Source organism: Coffea arabica, chromosome 3c (assembly GCF_036785885.1).
Source record: "Coffea arabica cultivar ET-39 chromosome 3c, Coffea Arabica ET-39 HiFi, whole genome shotgun sequence".
Taxonomy (NCBI): domain Eukaryota; kingdom Viridiplantae; phylum Streptophyta; class Magnoliopsida; order Gentianales; family Rubiaceae; genus Coffea; species Coffea arabica.
The window spans coordinates 22,800,190-22,804,876 of record NC_092314.1 but is presented as its reverse complement, the minus strand read 5'-3'; positions in this window follow the sequence as shown (position 1 = coordinate 22,804,876).

Genomic DNA, 4,687 nt, shown 5'->3' with positions numbered 1-4,687 from the left:
AGCCCTTTTATAGGCTAGAGGTTACTAAAATCCTAAGGAAACACAAAAAGAGCAGTCGGCCATCTTGGTGTCGAGATGGGCCGGGTGTAGTTAATCTAACCCTAAGCAAAATTAAGGCCTAAAGACCACGCTCTATCCAATCAATTGGAGGCCCACTTGACTCTCCATGGGCTTGGATCATGGAGTAGATGATTTGCTTGTCTCCTTCTAGGCTTTCAATATCCCTATGGACTCCACGTTAGTCTTGGACCATTCGAACAAGGCCTTGGAGGGAACCCTTGAAGAGCTTGGCTCGTGCACGTGTTATTGGGCCCAATGGAACTCGGACAGGGTCATGGCGTGGGCCCTGATCCATGCACAAATCACTGATACGGTCCTCGATCAACTCTTTTCGAGACACGTAGCATGTTTGCGCAAGGATCTAGCGAGGTGGTCCAACGCTCGGATTGCGGAACCTAAAATCAAACGGATAACACGATTTCATTATAGACGGAAGAACGATGACTCCACAGAGGTGACTACTCTAATGGATAGGTCGGTAGAACAATCGTGGACGAGACACCAGATGATTTGGAATGCGGAACCTAGAACCAAACGACGACACGATAAAATTATATGTGGTAGAACGACGACTCCACAGAGGGGATTACTCTAATGGATACATCTTGAACAACTCGTTTCGAGACACGTTGCCCGTTTGCCAAAGGATCTAGCGAGGCGGTCCAACGCTTGGATTGCGGAACCTAGTATCAATCGAGACGACACGATTTGATTATAGGCGGTAGAACGACCACTCCACCGAGGTGATTACTCTAATAGATAGGTCGGTAGAACAATCTAAGACGAGATGCAAGATTGCTCACAACCCATGCCAAGGCAAGTCAAATGGCTCGATCTCTCTTAACTTTAAGAATCGAAATTAATCAAACTTTATTGTTCCAACTTGTGTCCAAAACCCTTACAAAGCCAGCCCTTTTATATGCCAGAGGTTACTAAAACCCTAAGGAAACTCTAAAAGAGCAGTCGGCCATCTTGGTGTCGAGATGGGCCGGCCCATGCTTCTACTGCACTGTTAATCTAACCCTAAGCAACATTAAGGCCTAAAGACCACACTCTGCCCAATCAATTGGAGGCCCGCTTCACTCTCCATGGGATTGCATCATGGTGTAGATGATTTGCTTGTCTCCTTCTAAGCCTTCAATATCCCAATGTAGATAATGTTGGTCTTGGACCATTCGAACAAGGCCTTGGAGGGATTCCTTGAAGAGCTTGGCTCCTGCACGTGTGACTAGGCCCAATGGAAGTCGGACCGGATCATTGAGTGGGCCCTGATCCATGCTTACATCACTGATACGGTCCTAGATCAACTTGTTTCGTGACACGTAGTATGTTTGTCAAAGGATCTAGTGAGGTGGTCCAACGTATGGATTACGAAACCTAGAATCAAACGAAAGACACGATTTGATTGAAGGCGGTAGAACGACGACACCACAGATATGAGTACTCTAATGGACAAGTCGGTAGAACCATCTACGACGAGACGCAAGATTGCTCACAACCCTTGCCAAGGCAGGTAAAAAGGCTCGAATCTCTCTTAACAAGAAGAATCGAAATTAATCAAACTTTATTGATCCAACTTGTGTCCAAAACCCTTACAATGCAAGCCCTTTTATAGGCTAGAGGTTACTAAAATCCTAAGGAAACACTAAAAGTGCAGTCGGCCATCTTGGTGTCGAGATGGGCCGGGTGTAGTTAATCTAACCCTAAGCAAAATTAAGGCCTAAAGACCACGCTCTATCCAATCAATTGGAGGCCCACTTGACTCTCCATGGGCTTGGATCATGGAGTAGATGATTTGCTTGTCTCCTTCTAGGCTTTCAATATCCATATGGACTCCACGTTAGTCTTGGACCATTCGAACAAGGCCTTCCAGGGAACCCTTGAAGAGCTTGGCTCGTGCACGTGTGACAGGGCCCAATGGAACTCGGACAGGGTCATGGCGTGGGCCCTGATCCATGCACAAATCACTGATACGGTCCTCGATCAACTCTTTTCGAGACACGTAGCATGTTTGCGCAAGGATCTAGCGAGGTGGTCCAACGCTTCGATTGCGGAACCTAAAATCAAACGGAAAACACGATTTCATTATAGACGGTAGAACGATGACTCCACAGAGGTGACTACTCTATTGGATAGATGGGTAGAACAATCATGGACGAGACGCCAGATGATTTGGAAGTCGGACCGGATCATTGAGTGGGCCCTGATCCATGCTTACATCACTGATACGGACCTAGATCAACTCGTTTCGTGACACGTAGCGTGTTTGCCCAAAGATCTAGCGAGATTGTCCAACGCTTGAATTACGAAACCTAGAATCAAACGAAAGACACGATTTGATTGTAGGCGGTAGAACGACGACACCACAGATATGAGTACTGTAATGGACAAGTCGGTAGAACCATCTACGACGAGACGCAAGATTGCTCACAACCCTTGCCAAGGCAAGTAAAAAGGCTCGAATCTCTCTTAACTTTATTGATCCAACTTGTGTCCAAAACCCTTACAATGCAAGCCCTTTTATAGGCTAGAGGTTACTAAAATCCTAAGGAAACCCTAAAAGAGCAGTCGGCCATCTTGGTGTCGAGATGGGCCGGGTATAGTTAATCCAACCCTAAGCAAAATTAAGGCCTAAAGACCACACTCTGTCCAAACAATTGGAGACGCGCTTGACTCTCCATGGGCTTGGATCATGGAGTAGATGATTTGCTTGTCTCCTTCTAGGCTTTCAATATCCCTATGGACTCTATGTTAGTCTTGGACCATTCGAACAAGGCCTTGGAGGGAACCCTTGAAGAGCTTGGCTCGTGCACGTGTGACTGGGCCCAATGGAACTCGGACAGGGTCATGGCGTGGGCCCTGATCCATGCACAAATCACTGATACGGTCCTCGATCAACTCTTTTCGAGACACGTAGCATGTTTGCGCAAGGATCTAGCGAGGTGGTCCAACGCTCGGATTGCGGAACCTAAAATCAAACGGATAACACGATTTCATTATAGACGGAAAAACGATGACTCCACAGAGGTGACTACTCTAATGGATAGGTCGGTAGAACAATCGTGGACGAGACACCAGATGATTTGGAATGCGGAACCTAGAACCAAACGACGACACGATAAAATTATATGTGGTAGAACGACGACTCCACAGAGGGGATTACTCTAATGGATACATCTTGAACAACTCGTTTCGAGACACGTTGCCCGTTTGCCAAAGGATCTAGCGAGGCGGTCCAACGCTTGGTTTGCGGAACCTAGTATCAATCGAGACGACACGATTTGATTATAGGCGGTAGAACGACCACTCCACCGAGGTGATTACTCTAATAGATAGGTCGGTAGAACAATCTAAGACGAGATGCAAGATTGCTCACAACCCATGCCAAGGCAAGTCAAATGGCTCGATCTCTCTTAACTTTAAGAATCGAAATTAATCAAACTTTATTGTTCCAACTTGTGTCCAAAACCCTACAAAGCCAGCCCTTTTATATGCCAGAGGTTACTAAAACCCTAAGGAAACTCTAAAAGAGCAGTCGGCCATCTTGGTGTCGAGATGGGCCGGCCCATGCTTCTACTGCACTGTTAATCTAACCCTAAGCAACATTAAGGCCTAAAGACCACACTCTGCCCAATCAATTGGAGGCCCGCTTGACTCTCCATGGGATTGCATCATGGTGTAGATGATTTGCTTGTCTCCTTCTAAGCCTTCAATATCCCAATGGACTCAATGTTGGTCTTGGACCATTCGAACAAGGCCTTGGAGGGATTCCTTGAAGAGCTTGGCTCCTGCACGTGTGACTAGGCCCAATGGAAGTCGGACCGGATCATTGAGTGGGCCCTGATCCATGCTTACATCACTGATACGGTCCTAGATCAACTCGTTTCGTGACACGTAGCATGTTTGCCCAAAGATCTAGCGAGATGGTCCAACGCTTGGATTACGAAACCTAGAATCAAACGAAAGACACGATTTGATTGTAGGCGGTAGAACGACGACACCACAGATATGAGTACTGTAATGGACAAGTCGGTAGAACCATCTACGACGAGACGCAAGATTGCTCACAACCCTTGCCAAGGCAAGTAAAAAGGCTCGAATCTCTCTTAACAAGAAGAATCGAAATTAATCAAACTTTATTGATCCAACTTGTGTCCAAAGCCCTTACAGTGCAAGCCCTTTTATAGGCTAGAGGTTACTAAAATCCTAAGGAAACACAAAAAGAGCAGTCGGCCATCTTGGTGTCGAGATGGGCCGGGTGTAGTTAATCTAACCCTAAGCAAAATTAAGGCCTAAAGACCACGCTCTATCCAATCAATTGGAGGCCCACTTGACTCTCCATGGGCTTGGATCATGGAGTAGATGATTTGCTTGTCTCCTTCTAGGCTTTCAATATCCCTATGGACTCCACGTTAGTCTTGGACCATTCGAACAAGGCCTTGGAGGGAACCCTTGAAGAGCTTGGCTCGTGCACGTGTTATTGGGCCCAATGGAACTCGGACAGGGTCATGGCGTGGGCCCTGATCCATGCACAAATCACTGATACGGTCCTCGATCAACTCTTTTCGAGACACGTAGCATGTTTGCGCAAGGATCTAGCGAGGTGGTCCAACGCTCGGATTGCGGA